The following is a 19,261-nucleotide window of genomic DNA, read 5'->3' on the forward strand; positions in this document are numbered from 1 at the left end:
GTTCATCGATTTATTTTTTTCCTCAAAAATACCTCATTATATTTTTCTTTACCTTTCACGTAAGTACCTCAAATTATTATTTTTTGTGTCACTTTGTTATGTATTTCCAAATAATTCTTCAATTTATTTTTCAAACGAAAAATACCTCAGTTTATTCTAATTTGCAAAGAGTACCTCAATTTATTTCGTTAGCAAAAAAAACCTCAGTTTATTTATCTTTACCTAACCTTAATTTTTTTTTTTATTGGAATAATAGCACAAATTAGTTTTCTTGACCTCAATTTATTTTTTATTACAAAAACGTACCTCAATTTATTTTTCTAACGAAAAATATCCGAGTCATTGTCAATCATCAAAAAGTAGCTCAATTTATTTTTTTTACCAAAACGTACCTCACATTATTTTTCCTTACGGAATATTTTTTTTTTTTTTTACCGAAACGCACCTCAAATTACTATTCTTTACCATATTTTAACTTTTATTTTTATCGAAAAGTAGCTCAATTTATTTTTTAAAAGGAAACTATCTTAGTTTATTTTAATTTCCAAAATTTACCTCAATTTATTATTTGACCAAGAAAATACCTCAAATTATTTTTCCTTGCCCCAGTTTATTTTTCATTATCAAAAGGCACATCAATTTTTTTTATTAACAAATAATACATCAAAATAATTTTTTTTTTGCCTAATTTTATTTTTCATTCCCAAAAACACCTCAACCGATTTGTTTACAAAACAGAAATACCTCGATTTATTTTAATTTCCAAAAAGTTACTGAATTTCCTTTTTTACTCAAAAACTACGTCATTATATTTTTCTTTACCTGATGTTATTTTTTCTTCCCCAAAATTACCTCAATTACTATTATTTTTTACCAAAAAATACCTCACATTATTTTTCTTCATCTCATTTTATTCTTTATTACCAAATAATTCCTCAATTTATTTGTAAACGAAAAATAACTCAGTTTATTCTGATTTGCCAAACGTACCTCAATTTATTTATTTTGGCAAAAAGCACCTCAAGTTATTTTTCTTTACCTCGTTTTTATTTTTTATTACAAAAAAGTTCCTCATTTTATTTTTCAAAATAAAAATACCTTAGTTTATTGTTAATTACAAAAAAGTAGCACAAATTAGTATTTACCAAAAAAACACCTCACATTATTTTCCTTTCGTCATTTTATTTTTTATTACTGAAAAGCGCCTCGATTTATTTTTTTACAAAAAGTACATCAAATTATTTTTCTTTGCCTCATTTTATTTTTCCAAACCAAAAAATATCTCAAACTATTTTTCTTTACCTCATCTTTTTTTTTCGGTCACCAAGAAGTACCTCAGTTTATTTTAATTACCGTAGAGTACCTCAATTTATCTTTCTTACCTACACACACCTCGGTTTATTTTAATTACCGAAGAGCGCCTCGGATTATTATTTTTAACCAAAGAAATACCTCAAGTTGCTTTTCTTTACCATATTTAATTATTAGTTTTACTGAAAAGTAGCTCAATTTATTTTTAAAACGAAAAAGATCTCGGTTTATTTTAATTTCAAAATTTTACTTCAATTTATTATTTGACCAAGAAAATACTTCAAATTATTTTTCTTTATCTCATTTTATTCTTTTTTGCCAAATAATTCCTCAATTTATTTGTAGACCAAAAATACCTCAGTTTATTCTGATTTGCCAAAAGCTCCGCAATTTATTTTTTTTAGAAAAAGGTACTAAATAATTGATTTTCTTTACCTCATTTTCTGTTTTATTGAAAAAAAGTATCTCAATCTATTATTCAGATGAAAAATACCTCAGTTTCTTTTTTGTTTACAAAAAAGTATCTCAATTAATTTTTTATCAAAAAATGCCGCAAATTATTTTTTCTTTCCTCGTTTTATTTTTTTATTACAAATAAGAGCATACCAATTTATTTTTTTTCACAACAAATACAACAAATAATTTTTATTTTTCTTTACCTCATTTTATTTTTTGTTCCAGAAAAAAATACCCTTATTTATATTTTATCAAAAAAAATGCTTCAAATTATTTTCCCTTACATCATCTTATTTTTTATTACCTAAAAGTAGCCCATTTTAATTTTATATAAAAAATAATTGAGTTTTTTTTTTAATTACCAAAGGGAACCTCAATTTATTTTCTTTACAAAAAATCCTCAAATGATTTTTCTTTACCTGATTTTTGTTTTTATTACCAGAAAGTACATCTTTTTATTCTTTCAAGAAAAAATTAGCCCAAATTAGTTTTATTTTTTACTAGCGAAAAGTTCATCGATTTATTTTTTTCCTCAAAAATACCTCATTATATTTTTCTTTACCTTTCACGTAAGTACCTCAAATTATTATTTTTTGTGTCACTTTGTTATGTATTTCCAAATAATTCTTCAATTTATTTTTCAAACGAAAAATACCTCAGTTTATTCTAATTTGCAAAGAGTACCTCAATTTATTTCGTTAGCAAAAAAAACCTCAGTTTATTTATCTTTACCTAACCTTAATTTTTTTTTTTATTGGAATAATACCACAAATTAGTTTTCTTGACCTCAATTTATTTTTTATTACAAAAACGTACCTCAATTTATTTTTCTAACGAAAAATATCCGAGTCATTGTCAATCATCAAAAAGTAGCTCAATTTATTTTTTTTACCAAAACGTACCTCACATTATTTTTCCTTACGGAATATTTTTTTTTTTTTTTACCGAAACGCACCTCAAATTACTATTCTTTACCATATTTTAACTTTTATTTTTATCGAAAAGTAGCTCAATTTATTTTTTAAAAGGAAACTATCTTAGTTTATTTTAATTTCCAAAATTTACCTCAATTTATTATTTGACCAAGAAAATACCTCAAATTATTTTTCCTTGCCCCAGTTTATTTTTCATTATCAAAAGGCACATCAATTTTTTTTATTAACAAATAATACATCAAAATAATTTTTTTTTTGCCTAATTTTATTTTTCATTCCCAAAAACACCTCAACCGATTTGTTTACAAAACAGAAATACCTCGATTTATTTTAATTTCCAAAAAGTTACTGAATTTCCTTTTTTACTCAAAAACTACGTCATTATATTTTTCTTTACCTGATGTTATTTTTTCTTCCCCAAAATTACCTCAATTACTATTATTTTTTACCAAAAAATACCTCACATTATTTTTCTTCATCTCATTTTATTCTTTATTACCAAATAATTCCTCAATTTATTTGTAAACGAAAAATAACTCAGTTTATTCTGATTTGCCAAACGTACCTCAATTTATTTATTTTGGCAAAAAGCACCTCAAGTTATTTTTCTTTACCTCGTTTTTATTTTTTATTACAAAAAAGTTCCTCATTTTATTTTTCAAAATAAAAATACCTTAGTTTATTGTTAATTACAAAAAAGTAGCACAAATTAGTATTTACCAAAAAAACACCTCACATTATTTTCCTTTCGTCATTTTATTTTTTATTACTGAAAAGCGCCTCGATTTATTTTTTTACAAAAAGTACATCAAATTATTTTTCTTTGCCTCATTTTATTTTTCCAAACCAAAAAATATCTCAAACTATTTTTCTTTACCTCATCTTTTTTTTTCGGTCATCAAGAAGTACCTCAGTTTATTTTAATTACCGTAGAGTACCTCAATTTATCTTTCTTACCTACACACACCTCGGTTTATTTTAATTACCGAAGAGCGCCTCGGATTATTATTTTTAACCAAAGAAATACCTCAAGTTGCTTTTCTTTACCATATTTAATTATTAGTTTTACTGAAAAGTAGCTCAATTTATTTTTAAAACGAAAAAGATCTCGGTTTATTTTAATTTCAAAATTTTACTTCAATTTATTATTTGACCAAGAAAATACTTCAAATTATTTTTCTTTATCTCATTTTATTCTTTTTTGCCAAATAATTCCTCAATTTATTTGTAGACCAAAAATACCTCAGTTTATTCTGATTTGCCAAAAGCTCCGCAATTTATTTTTTTTAGAAAAAGGTACTAAATAATTGATTTTCTTTACCTCATTTTCTGTTTTATTGAAAAAAAGTATCTCAATCTATTATTCAGATGAAAAATACCTCAGTTTCTTTTTTGTTTACAAAAAAGTATCTCAATTAATTTTTTATCAAAAAATGCCGCAAATTATTTTTTCTTTCCTCGTTTTATTTTTTTATTACAAATAAGAGCATACCAATTTATTTTTTTTCACAACAAATACAACAAATAATTTTTATTTTTCTTTACCTCATTTTATTTTTTGTTCCAGAAAAAAATACCCTTATTTATATTTTATCAAAAAAAATGCTTCAAATTATTTTCCCTTACATCATCTTATTTTTTATTACCTAAAAGTAGCCCATTTTAATTTTATATAAAAAATAATTGAGTTTTTTTTTTAATTACCAAAGGGAACCTCAATTTATTTTCTTTACAAAAAATCCTCAAATGATTTTTCTTTACCTGATTTTTGTTTTTATTACCAGAAAGTACATCTTTTTATTCTTTCAAGAAAAAATTAGCCCAAATTAGTTTTATTTTTTACTAGCGAAAAGTTCATCGATTTATTTTTTTCCTCAAAAATACCTCATTATATTTTTCTTTACCTTTCACGTAAGTACCTCAAATTATTATTTTTTGTGTCACTTTGTTATGTATTTCCAAATAATTCTTCAATTTATTTTTCAAACGAAAAATACCTCAGTTTATTCTAATTTGCAAAGAGTACCTCAATTTATTTCGTTAGCAAAAAAAACCTCAGTTTATTTATCTTTACCTAACCTTAATTTTTTTTTTTATTGGAATAATACCACAAATTAGTTTTCTTGACCTCAATTTATTTTTTATTACAAAAACGTACCTCAATTTATTTTTCTAACGAAAAATATCCGAGTCATTGTCAATCATCAAAAAGTAGCTCAATTTATTTTTTTTACCAAAACGTACCTCACATTATTTTTCCTTACGGAATATTTTTTTTTTTTTTTACCGAAACGCACCTCAAATTACTATTCTTTACCATATTTTAACTTTTATTTTTATCGAAAAGTAGCTCAATTTATTTTTTAAAAGGAAACTATCTTAGTTTATTTTAATTTCCAAAATTTACCTCAATTTATTATTTGACCAAGAAAATACCTCAAATTATTTTTCCTTGCCCCAGTTTATTTTTCATTATCAAAAGGCACATCAATTTTTTTTATTAACAAATAATACATCAAAATAATTTTTTTTTTGCCTAATTTTATTTTTCATTCCCAAAAACACCTCAACCGATTTGTTTACAAAACAGAAATACCTCGATTTATTTTAATTTCCAAAAAGTTACTGAATTTCCTTTTTTACTCAAAAACTACGTCATTATATTTTTCTTTACCTGATGTTATTTTTTCTTCCCCAAAATTACCTCAATTACTATTATTTTTTACCAAAAAATACCTCACATTATTTTTCTTCATCTCATTTTATTCTTTATTACCAAATAATTCCTCAATTTATTTGTAAACGAAAAATAACTCAGTTTATTCTGATTTGCCAAACGTACCTCAATTTATTTATTTTGGCAAAAAGCACCTCAAGTTATTTTTCTTTACCTCGTTTTTATTTTTTATTACAAAAAAGTTCCTCATTTTATTTTTCAAAATAAAAATACCTTAGTTTATTGTTAATTACAAAAAAGTAGCACAAATTAGTATTTACCAAAAAAACACCTCACATTATTTTCCTTTCGTCATTTTATTTTTTATTACTGAAAAGCGCCTCGATTTATTTTTTTACAAAAAGTACATCAAATTATTTTTCTTTGCCTCATTTTATTTTTCCAAACCAAAAAATATCTCAAACTATTTTTCTTTACCTCATCTTTTTTTTTCGGTCACCAAGAAGTACCTCAGTTTATTTTAATTACCGTAGAGTACCTCAATTTATCTTTCTTACCTACACACACCTCGGTTTATTTTAATTACCGAAGAGCGCCTCGGATTATTATTTTTAACCAAAGAAATACCTCAAGTTGCTTTTCTTTACCATATTTAATTATTAGTTTTACTGAAAAGTAGCTCAATTTATTTTTAAAACGAAAAAGATCTCGGTTTATTTTAATTTCAAAATTTTACTTCAATTTATTATTTGACCAAGAAAATACTTCAAATTATTTTTCTTTATCTCATTTTATTCTTTTTTGCCAAATAATTCCTCAATTTATTTGTAGACCAAAAATACCTCAGTTTATTCTGATTTGCCAAAAGCTCCGCAATTTATTTTTTTTAGAAAAAGGCACTAAATAATTGATTTTCTTTACCTCATTTTCTGTTTTATTGAAAAAAAGTATCTCAATCTATTACTCAGATGAAAAATACCTCAGTTTCTTTTTTGTTTACAAAAAAGTATCTTAATTAATTTTTTATCAAAAAATGCCTCAAATTATTTTTTCTTTCCTCGTTTCATTGTTTTATTACAAATAAGAGCATACCAATTTATTTTTTTCACAACAAATACATCGAATTATTTTTATTTTTCTTTACCTCGTTTTATTTTCTGATCCAGAAAAAAATACCCTGGTTTATTTTTTATCAAAAAAAATGCTTCAAATTATTTTCCTTTACATCATCTTTTTTTTTATTACCTAAAAGTAGCGCATTTTCATTTTATATAAAAAATAACTGAGTTTTTTTTTTAATGACCAAAGGGTACCTTTTATTATTTTCTTTACGAAAAATCCGCAAATGATTTTTCTTTACCTGATTTTTGTTTTTATTACCAGAAAGTACATCTTTTTATTCGTTCAACAAAAAAATAGCCCAAATTAGTTTTATTTTTTACTAGCCAAAAATTCATCGATTTACTTTTTTCCTCAAAAGTACCTCATTATATTTTTCTTTACCTGATCCTATTTTTCCTTTCACATAAGTACCTCAAATTATTATTTTTATTGCCATTTTATTATGTATTTAAAAATAATTCCTCAATTTATTTTTCAAACGAAAAATACCTCAGTTTATTCTAATTTGCAAAGAGTACCTCAATTTATTTCTTTAGCGAAAAAAACCTCAGTTTATTTATCCTTACCTAATTGTTTTTTAATTTTCAAAAACAACCTTAATTTTTTTTTTTAATGGAATAATACCACAAATTAGTTTTCTAGACCTCAATTTATTTTTTATTACAAAAAAGTACCTCAATGTTTTTTTCAAACGAAAAATACCCGAGTTATTGTCAATCATCAAAAAGTAGCTCAATTTATTTTTTTACCAAAAAGTACCTCACATTATTTTTCCTTACGGAATATTTTTTTTTTTTTTACGAAACGCTCCTCAAATTACTATTCTTTACCATATTTTAACTTTTATTTTTATCGAAAAGTAGCTAAATTTATTTTTTCAAAGGAAACTATCTTAGTTTATTTTAATTTTCAAAATTTACCTCAATTTATTATTTGACCAAGAAGATACCTAAAATTATTTTTCCTTACCCCAGTTTTTTTTTCATTATCAAAAGGCAAATCAATTTTTTTTATTAACAAATAATACATCAAAATAAAATTTTTTTTACCTAATTTTATTTTTCACTCCAAAAAACACCTCAACCGATTTTTTTACAAAACAGAAAAACCTCGATTTATTTTAATTTCCAAAAAGTTACTGAATTTCTTTTTTTACTCAAAAACTAAGTCATTATATTTTTCTCTACCTGATGTTATTTTTTATTCCCCAAAATTACCTCAATTATTATTATTTTTTACCAAAAAATACCTCACATTATTTTTCTTTATCTCGTTTTATTTTTTATTACCAAATAATTCCCCAATTTATTTGTAAACGAAAAATAACTCAGTTTATTCTGATTTGCCAAACGTACCTCCATTTACTTATTTTGGCAAAAAGCACCTCAAGTTATTTTTCTTTACCTCATTTTTGTTTTTTATTACAAAAAAGTTCCTCATTTTATTTTTCAAATAAAAAATACCTTAGTTTATTGTTAATTACGAAAAAGTCGCACAAATTAGTATTTACAAAAAAAACAGCTCACATTATTTTTCCTTACGTCATTTTATTTTTTATTACTGAAACGCGCCTCGATTTATTTTTTTTACAAAAAAGTACATCAAATTATTTTTCTTTGCCTCATTTTATTTTTCCAAACCAAAAAATATCTCAAACTATTTTTCTTTACCTCATCTTTTTTTTTCGGTCACCAAGAGGTACCTCAGTTTATTTTAATTACCGTAGAGTACCTCAATTTATCTTTTTTACCTAAACACACCTCGATTTATTTTAATTACCGAAGAGCGCCTCGGATTATTATTTTTAACCAAAGAAATACCTCAAGTTGCTTTTCTTTACCATATTTAATTATTAGTTTTACTGAAAAGTAGCTCAATTTATTTTTAAAAAGAAAAAGATCTCGGTTTATTTTAATTTCAAAATTTTACCTCAATTTATTATTTGATCAAGAAAATACCTCAAATTATTTTTCTTTATCTCATTTTATTCTTTTTGCCAAACAAACTCCTATATTTATTTGTAAACGAAAAATACCTCAATTCATTTTGATTTGCCAAAAGCTCCTCAATTTATTATTTTAGAATAAGGCACCAAATAATTGATTTTCTTTACCTCATTTTCTATTTTATTGAAAAAAAGTATCTCAATCTATTACTCAGATGAAAAATACCTCAGTTTCTTTTTTGTTTACAAAAAAGTATCTTAATTAATTTTTTATCAAAAAATGCCTCAAATTATTTTTTCTTTCCTCGTTTCATTGTTTTATTACAAATAAGAGCATACCAATTTATTTTTTTCACAACAAATACATCGAATTATTTTTATTTTTCTTTACCTCGTTTTATTTTCTGATCCAGAAAAAAATACCCTGGTTTATATTTTATCAAAAAAAATGCTTCAAATTATTTTCCTTTACATCATCTTTTTTTTTATTACCTAAAAGTAGCGCATTTTCATTTTATATAAAAAATAACTGAGTTTTTTTTTTAATGACCAAAGGGTACCTTTTATTATTTTCTTTACGAAAAATCCGCAAATAATTTTTCTTTACCTGATTTTTGTTTTTATTACCAGAAAGTACATCTTTTTATTCGTTCAACAAAAAAATAGCCCAAATTAGTTTTATTTTTTACTAGCCAAAAATTCATCGATTTACTTTTTTCCTCAAAAATACCTCATTATATTTTTCTTTACCTGATCCTATTTTTCCTTTCACATAAGTACCTCAAATTATTATTTTTATTGCCATTTTATTATGTAATTCAAAATAATTCCTCAATTTATTTTTCAAACGAAAAATACCTCAGTTTATTCTAATTTGCAAAGAGTACCTCAATTTATTTCTTTAACGAAAAAAACCTCAGTTTATTTATCCTTACCTAATTGTTTTTTAATTTTCAAAAACAACCTTAATTTTTTTTTTTAATGGAATAATACCACAAATTAGTTTTCTAGACCTCAATTTATTTTTTATTACAAAAAAGTACCTCAATGTTTTTTTCAAACGAAAAATACCCGAGTTATTGTCAATCATCAAAAAGTAGCTCAATTTATTTTTTTACCAAAAAGTACCTCACATTATTTTTCCTTACGGAATATTTTTTTTTTTTTTACGAAACGCTCCTCAAATTACTATTCTTTACCATATTTTAACTTTTATTTTTATCGAAAAGTAGCTAAATTTATTTTTTCAAAGGAAACTATCTTAGTTTATTTTAATTTTCAAAATTTACCTCAATTTATTATTTGACCAAGAAGATACCTAAAATTATTTTTCCTTACCCCAGTTTTTTTTTCATTATCAAAAGGCAAATCAATTTTTTTTATTAACAAATAATACATCAAAATAAAATTTTTTTTACCTAATTTTATTTTTCACTCCCAAAAACACCTCAACCGATTTTTTTACAAAACAGAAAAACCTCGATTTATTTTAATTTCCAAAAAGTTACTGAATTTCTTTTTTTACTCAAAAACTAAGTCATTATATTTTTCTCTACCTGATGTTATTTTTTATTCCCCAAAATTACCTCAATTATTATTATTTTTTACCAAAAAATACCTCACATTATTTTTCTTTATCTCGTTTTATTTTTTATTACCAAATAATTCCCCAATTTATTTGTAAACGAAAAATAACTCAGTTTATTCTGATTTGCCAAACGCACCTCCATTTACTTATTTTGGCAAAAAGCACCTCAAGTTATTTTTCTTTACCTCGTTTTTGTTTTTTATTACAAAAAAGTTCCTCATTTTATTTTTCAAATAAAAAATACCTTAGTTTATTGTTAATTACGAAAAAGTCGCACAAATTAGTATTTACAAAAAAAACAGCTCACATTATTTTTCCTTACGTCATTTTATTTTTTATTACTGAAACGCGCCTCGATTTATTTTTTTTACAAAAAAGTACATCAAGTTATTTTTCTTTGCCTCATTTTATTTTTCCAAACCAAAAAATATCTCAAACTATTTTTCTTTACCTCATCTTTTTTTTTCGGTCACCAAGAGGTACCTCAGTTTATTTTAATTACCGTAGAGTACCTCAATTTATCTTTTTTACCTAAACACACCTCGATTTATTTTAATTACCGAAGAGCGCCTCGGATTATTATTTTTAACCAAAGAAATACCTCAAGTTGCTTTTCTTTACCATATTTAATTATTAGTTTTACTGAAAAGTAGCTCAATTTATTTTTAAAAAGAAAAAGATCTCGGTTTATTTTAATTTCAAAATTTTACCTCAATTTATTATTTGATCAAGAAAATACCTCAAATTATTTTTCTTTATCTCATTTTATTCTTTTTGCCAAACAAACTCCTATATTTATTTGTAAACGAAAAATACCTCAATTCATTTTGATTTGCCAAAAGCTCCTCAATTTATTATTTTAGAATAAGGCACCAAATACTTGATTTTCTTTACCTCATTTTCTATTTTATTGAAAAAAAGTATCTCAATCTATTACTCAGATGAAAAATACCTCAGTTTCTTTTTTGTTTACAAAAAAGTATCTTAATTAATTTTTTATCAAAAAATGCCTCAAATTATTTTTTCTTTCCTCGTTTCATTGTTTTATTACAAATAAGAGCATACCAATTTATTTTTTTCACAACAAATACATCGAATTATTTTTATTTTTCTTTACCTCGTTTTATTTTCTGATCCAGAAAAAAATACCCTGGTTTATATTTTATCAAAAAAAATGCTTCAAATTATTTTCCTTTACATCATCTTTTTTTTTATTACCTAAAAGTAGCGCATTTTCATTTTATATAAAAAATAACTGAGTTTTTTTTTTAATGACCAAAGGGTACCTTTTATTATTTTCTTTACGAAAAATCCGCAAATGATTTTTCTTTACCTGATTTTTGTTTTTATTACCAGAAAGTACATCTTTTTATTCGTTCAACAAAAAAATAGCCCAAATTAGTTTTATTTTTTACTAGCCAAAAATTCATCGATTTACTTTTTTCCTCAAAAATACCTCATTATATTTTTCTTTACCTGATCCTATTTTTCCTTTCACATAAGTACCTCAAATTATTATTTTTATTGCCATTTTATTATGTAATTCAAAATAATTCCTCAATTTATTTTTCAAACGAAAAATACCTCAGTTTATTCTAATTTGCAAAGAGTACCTCAATTTATTTCTTTAACGAAAAAAACCTCAGTTTATTTATCCTTACCTAATTGTTTTTTAATTTTCAAAAACAACCTTAATTATTTTTTTTAATGGAATAATACCACAAATTAGTTTTCTAGACCTCAATTTATTTTTTATTACAAAAAAGTACCTCAATGTTTTTTTCAAACGAAAAATACCCGAGTTATTGTCAATCATCAAAAAGTAGCTCAATTTATTTTTTTACCAAAAAGTACCTCACATTATTTTTCCTTACGGAATATTTTTTTTTTTTTTACGAAACGCTCCTCAAATTACTATTCTTTACCATATTTTAACTTTTATTTTTATCGAAAAGTAGCTAAATTTATTTTTTCAAAGGAAACTATCTTAGTTTATTTTAATTTTCAAAATTTACCTCAATTTATTATTTGACCAAGAAGATACCTAAAATTATTTTTCCTTACCCCAGTTTTTTTTTCATTATCAAAAGGCAAATCAATTTTTTTTATTAACAAATAATACATCAAAATAAAATTTTTTTTACCTAATTTTATTTTTCACTCCCAAAAACACCTCAACCGATTTTTTTACAAAACAGAAAAACCTCGATTTATTTTAATTTCCAAAAAGTTACTGAATTTCTTTTTTTACTCAAAAACTAAGTCATTATATTTTTCTCTACCTGATGTTATTTTTTATTCCCCAAAATTACCTCAATTATTATTATTTTTTACCAAAAAATACCTCACATTATTTTTCTTTATCTCGTTTTATTTTTTATTACCAAATAATTCCCCAATTTATTTGTAAACGAAAAATAACTCAGTTTATTCTGATTTGCCAAACGTACCTCCATTTACTTATTTTGGCAAAAAGCACCTCAAGTTATTTTTCTTTACCTCGTTTTTATTTTTTATTACAAAAAAGTTCCTCATTTTATTTTTCAAAATAAAAATACCTTAGTTTATTGTTAATTACAAAAAAGTAGCACAAATTAGTATTTACCAAAAAAACACCTCACATTATTTTCCTTTCGTCATTTTATTTTTTATTACTGAAAAGCGCCTCGATTTATTTTTTTACAAAAAGTACATCAAATTATTTTTCTTTGCCTCATTTTATTTTTCCAAACCAAAAAATATCTCAAACTATTTTTCTTTACCTCATCTTTTTTTTTCGGTCACCAAGAAGTACCTCAGTTTATTTTAATTACCGTAGAGTACCTCAATTTATCTTTCTTACCTACACACACCTCGGTTTATTTTAATTACCGAAGAGCGCCTCGGATTATTATTTTTAACCAAAGAAATACCTCAAGTTGCTTTTCTTTACCATATTTAATTATTAGTTTTACTGAAAAGTAGCTCAATTTATTTTTAAAACGAAAAAGATCTCGGTTTATTTTAATTTCAAAATTTTACTTCAATTTATTATTTGACCAAGAAAATACTTCAAATTATTTTTCTTTATCTCATTTTATTCTTTTTTGCCAAATAATTCCTCAATTTATTTGTAGACCAAAAATACCTCAGTTTATTCTGATTTGCCAAAAGCTCCGCAATTTATTTTTTTTAGAAAAAGGCACTAAATAATTGATTTTCTTTACCTCATTTTCTGTTTTATTGAAAAAAAGTATCTCAATCTATTACTCAGATGAAAAATACCTCAGTTTCTTTTTTGTTTACAAAAAAGTATCTTAATTAATTTTTTATCAAAAAATGCCTCAAATTATTTTTTCTTTCCTCGTTTCATTGTTTTATTACAAATAAGAGCATACCAATTTATTTTTTTCACAACAAATACATCGAATTATTTTTATTTTTCTTTACCTCGTTTTATTTTCTGATCCAGAAAAAAATACCCTGGTTTATATTTTATCAAAAAAAATGCTTCAAATTATTTTCCTTTACATCATCTTTTTTTTTATTACCTAAAAGTAGCGCATTTTCATTTTATATAAAAAATAACTGAGTTTTTTTTTTAATGACCAAAGGGTACCTTTTATTATTTTCTTTACGAAAAATCCGCAAATGATTTTTCTTTACCTGATTTTTGTTTTTATTACCAGAAAGTACATCTTTTTATTCGTTCAACAAAAAAATAGCCCAAATTAGTTTTATTTTTTACTAGCCAAAAATTCATCGATTTACTTTTTTCCTCAAAAATACCTCATTATATTTTTCTTTACCTGATCCTATTTTTCCTTTCACATAAGTACCTCAAATTATTATTTTTATTGCCATTTTATTATGTATTTAAAAATAATTCCTCAATTTATTTTTCAAACGAAAAATACCTCAGTTTATTCTAATTTGCAAAGAGTACCTCAATTTATTTCTTTAGCGAAAAAAACCTCAGTTTATTTATCCTTACCTAATTGTTTTTTAATTTTCAAAAACAACCTTAATTTTTTTTTTTAATGGAATAATACCACAAATTAGTTTTCTAGACCTCAATTTATTTTTTATTACAAAAAAGTACCTCAATGTTTTTTTCAAACGAAAAATACCCGAGTTATTGTCAATCATCAAAAAGTAGCTCAATTTATTTTTTTACCAAAAAGTACCTCACATTATTTTTCCTTACGGAATATTTTTTTTTTTTTTACGAAACGCTCCTCAAATTACTATTCTTTACCATATTTTAACTTTTATTTTTATCGAAAAGTAGCTAAATTTATTTTTTCAAAGGAAACTATCTTAGTTTATTTTAATTTCCAAAATTTACCTCAATTTATTATTTGACCAAGAAGATACCTAAAATTATTTTTCCTTACCCCAGTTTTTTTTTCATTATCAAAAGGCAAATCAATTTTTTTTATTAACAAATAATACATCAAAATAAAATTTTTTTTACCTAATTTTATTTTTCACTCCCAAAAACACCTCAACCGATTTTTTTACAAAACAGAAAAACCTCGATTTATTTTAATTTCCAAAAAGTTACTGAATTTCTTTTTTTACTCAAAAACTAAGTCATTATATTTTTCTCTACCTGATGTTATTTTTTATTCCCCAAAATTACCTCAATTATTATTATTTTTTACCAAAAAATACCTCACATTATTTTTCTTTATCTCGTTTTATTTTTTATTACCAAATAATTCCCCAATTTATTTGTAAACGAAAAATAACTCAGTTTATTCTGATTTGCCAAACGTACCTCCATTTACTTATTTTGGCAAAAAGCACCTCAAGTTATTTTTCTTTACCTCATTTTTGTTTTTTATTACAAAAAAGTTCCTCATTTTATTTTTCAAATTAAAAATACCTTAGTTTATTGTTAATTACGAAAAAGTAGCACAAATTAGTATTTACAAAAAAAACAGCTCACATTATTTTTCCTTACGTCATTTTATTTTTTATTACTGAAACGCGCCTCGATTTATTTTTTTTACAAAAAAGTACATCAAGTTATTTTTCTTTGCCTCATTTTATTTTTCCAAACCAAAAAATATCTCAAACTATTTTTCTTTACCTCATCTTTTTTTTTCGGTCACCAAGAGGTACCTCAGTTTATTTTAATTACCGTAGAGTACCTCAATTTATCTTTTTTACCTAAACACACCTCGGTTTATTTTATTTACCGAAGAGCGCCTCGGATTATTATTTTTAACCAAAGAAATACCTCAAGTTGCTTTTCTTTACCATATTTAATTATTAGTTTTACTGAAAAGTAGCTCAATTTATTTTTAAAAAGAAAAAGATCTCGGTTTATTTTAATTTCAAAATTTTACCTCAATTTATTATTTGATCAAGAAAATACCTCAAATTATTTTTCTTTATCTCATTTTATTCTTTTTGCCAAACAAACTCCTATATTTATTTGTAAACGAAAAATACCTCAATTCATTTTGATTTGCCAAAAGCTCCTCAATTTATTATTTTAGAATAAGGCACCAAATAATTGATTTTCTTTACCTCATTTTCTATTTTATTGAAAAAAAGTATCTCAATCTATTACTCAGATGAAAAATACCTCAGTTTCTTTTTTGTTTACAAAAAAGTATCTTAATTAATTTTTTATCAAAAAATGCCTCAAATTATTTTTTCTTTCCTCGTTTCATTGTTTTATTACAAATAAGAGCATACCAATTTATTTTTTTCACAACAAATACATCGAATTATTTTTATTTTTCTTTACCTCGTTTTATTTTCTGATCCAGAAAAAAATACCCTGGTTTATATTTTATCAAAAAAAATGCTTCAAATTATTTTCCTTTACATCATCTTTTTTTTTATTACCTAAAAGTAGCGCATTTTCATTTTATATAAAAAATAACTGAGTTTTTTTTTTAATGACCAAAGGGTACCTTTTATTATTTTCTTTACGAAAAATCCGCAAATGATTTTTCTTTACCTGATTTTTGTTTTTATTACCAGAAAGTACATCTTTTTATTCGTTCAACAAAAAAATAGCCCAAATTAGTTTTATTTTTTACTAGCCAAAAATTCATCGATTTACTTTTTTCCTCAAAAATACCTCATTATATTTTTCTTTACCTGATCCTATTTTTCCTTTCACATAAGTACCTCAAATTATTATTTTTATTGCCATTTTATTATGTAATTCAAAATAATTCCTCAATTTATTTTTCAAACGAAAAATACCTCAGTTTATTCTAATTTGCAAAGAGTACCTCAATTTATTTCTTTAACGAAAAAAACCTCAGTTTATTTATCCTTACCTAATTGTTTTTTAATTTTCAAAAACAACCTTAATTATTTTTTTTAATGGAATAATACCACAAATTAGTTTTCTAGACCTCAATTTATTTTTTATTACAAAAAAGTACCTCAATGTTTTTTTCAAACGAAAAATACCCGAGTTATTGTCAATCATCAAAAAGTAGCTCAATTTATTTTTTTACCAAAAAGTACCTCACATTATTTTTCCTTACGGAATATTTTTTTTTTTTTTACGAAACGCTCCTCAAATTACTATTCTTTACCATATTTTAACTTTTATTTTTATCGAAAAGTAGCTAAATTTATTTTTTCAAAGGAAACTATCTTAGTTTATTTTAATTTTCAAAATTTACCTCAATTTATTATTTGACCAAGAAGATACCTAAAATTATTTTTCCTTACCCCAGTTTTTTTTTCATTATCAAAAGGCAAATCAATTTTTTTTATTAACAAATAATACATCAAAATAAAATTTTTTTTACCTAATTTTATTTTTCACTCCCAAAAACACCTCAACCGATTTTTTTACAAAACAGAAAAACCTCGATTTATTTTAATTTCCAAAAAGTTACTGAATTTCTTTTTTTACTCAAAAACTAAGTCATTATATTTTTCTCTACCTGATGTTATTTTTTATTCCCCAAAATTACCTCAATTATTATTATTTTTTACCAAAAAATACCTCACATTATTTTTCTTTATCTCGTTTTATTTTTTATTACCAAATAATTCCCCAATTTATTTGTAAACGAAAAATAACTCAGTTTATTCTGATTTGCCAAACGTACCTCCATTTACTTATTTTGGCAAAAAGCACCTCAAGTTATTTTTCTTTACCTCATTTTTGTTTTTTATTACAAAAAAGTTCCTCATTTTATTTTTCAAATAAAAAATACCTTAGTTTATTGTTAATTACGAAAAAGTAGCACAAATTAGTATTTACAAAAAAAACAGCTCACATTATTTTTCCTTACGTCATTTTATTTTTTATTACTGAAACGCGCCTCGATTTATTTTTTTTACAAAAAAGTACATCAAGTTATTTTTCTTTGCCTCATTTTATTTTTCCAAACCAAAAAATATCTCAAACTATTTTTCTTTACCTCATCTTTTTTTTTCGGTCACCAAGAGGTACCTCAGTTTATTTTAATTACCGTAGAGTACCTCAATTTATCTTTTTTACCTAAACACACCTCGGTTTATTTTATTTACCGAAGAGCGCCTCGGATTATTATTTTTAACCAAAGAAATACCTCAAGTTGCTTTTCTTTACCATATTTAATTATTAGTTTTACTGAAAAGTAGCTCAATTTATTTTTAAAAAGAAAAAGATCTCGGTTTATTTTAATTTCAAAATTTTACCTCAATTTATTATTTGATCAAGAAAATACCTCAAATTATTTTTCTTTATCTCATTTTATTCTTTTTATCCAAATAATTCCTCAATTTATTTGTAAACCAAAAATACCTCAGTTTATTCTGATTTGCCAAAAGCTCCTCAATTTATTTATTTTAGAAAAAGGTACCAAATAATTGATTTTCTTTACCTCATTTTCTGTTTTATTGAAAAAAAGTATCTCAATCTATTACTCAGATGAAAAATACTTCAGTCTCTTTTTTGTTTACAAAAAAGTATCTCAATTAACTTTTTATCAAAAAATGCTGCAAAATATTTTTTATTTCCTCGTTTTATTTTTTTATTACAAATAAGAGCATACCAATTTATTTTTTTCACAACAAATACATCAAGTTATTTTTATTTTTCTTTACGTCATTTTATTTTCTGTTCTAGAAAAAAATACCCTGATTTATATTTTTTCAAAAAAAATGCTTCAAATTATTTTCCCTTACATCATCTTATTTTTTATTACCTAAAAGCAGCTCATTTTAATTTTATATAAAAAATAACTGAGTTTTTTTTTTTAATTACCAAAGGGTACCTTAATTTATTTTCTTTACAAAAAATCCGCTAATGATTTTTCTTTACCTGATTTTTGTTTTTATTACCAGAAAGTTTATCTCTTTATTCTTTCAACAAAAAAATAGCCCAAATTAGTTTTATTTTTTATTGGCGAAAAGTTCATCGATTTAATTTTTTCTTCAAAATTACCTCATTATATTTTTCTTCACCTGATATTATTTTTCCTTTCACATAAGTACCTCAAATTAGTTTTTTTTGTCATTTTCTTATGTATGTCCAAATAACTCCTCAATTTATTTTTCAAACGAAAAATACCTCAGTTTATTCTAATTTGCAAAGAGTACCCCAATTTGTTTATCCTTACCTAATTTTTTTTTTATTTTCAAAAACAACCTTAAATTTTTTTTTAAATGGAATAATACCACAAATTAGTTTTCTAGACCTCAATTTATTTTTTATTACAAAAAAGTACCTCAATTTTTTTTTCTAACGAAAAATACCCGAGTTATTGTCAATCATAAAAAAGTAGCTCAATTTATTTTTTTTACCAAAAAGTACCTCACATTATTTTTCCTTACGGAATATTTTTTTTTTTTTTTACCGAAACGCACCTCAAATTACTATTCTTTACCATATTTTAACTTTTATTTTTGTCAAAAAGTAGCTCAATTTATTTTTTAAAAGGAAATTATCTTAGTTTATTTTAATTTTCAAAATTTACCTCAATTTATTATTTGACCAAGAAAATACCTCAAATTATTTTTCCTTACCCCAGTTTGTTTTTCATTGTTAAAAGGCACATCAATTTTTTTTATTAATAAATAATACATCAAAACAAATTTTATTTTACCTTATTTTATTTTTCATTCCCAAAAACGCCTCAACCGATTTGTTTACAAAACAAAAAAACCTCGATTTATATTAATTTCCAAAAAGTTACTGAATTTCTTTTTTTACTCAAAAACTACGTCATTATATTTTTCTTTACCAGATGTTATTTTTGATTCCCCAAAATTAC

This window comes from Amborella trichopoda, chromosome 3 (assembly GCF_054954075.1).
Source record: "Amborella trichopoda isolate Santa Cruz 75 chromosome 3, AtrichopodaSantaCruz75HAP2 v2.0, whole genome shotgun sequence".
Classification (NCBI taxonomy): domain Eukaryota; kingdom Viridiplantae; phylum Streptophyta; class Magnoliopsida; order Amborellales; family Amborellaceae; genus Amborella; species Amborella trichopoda.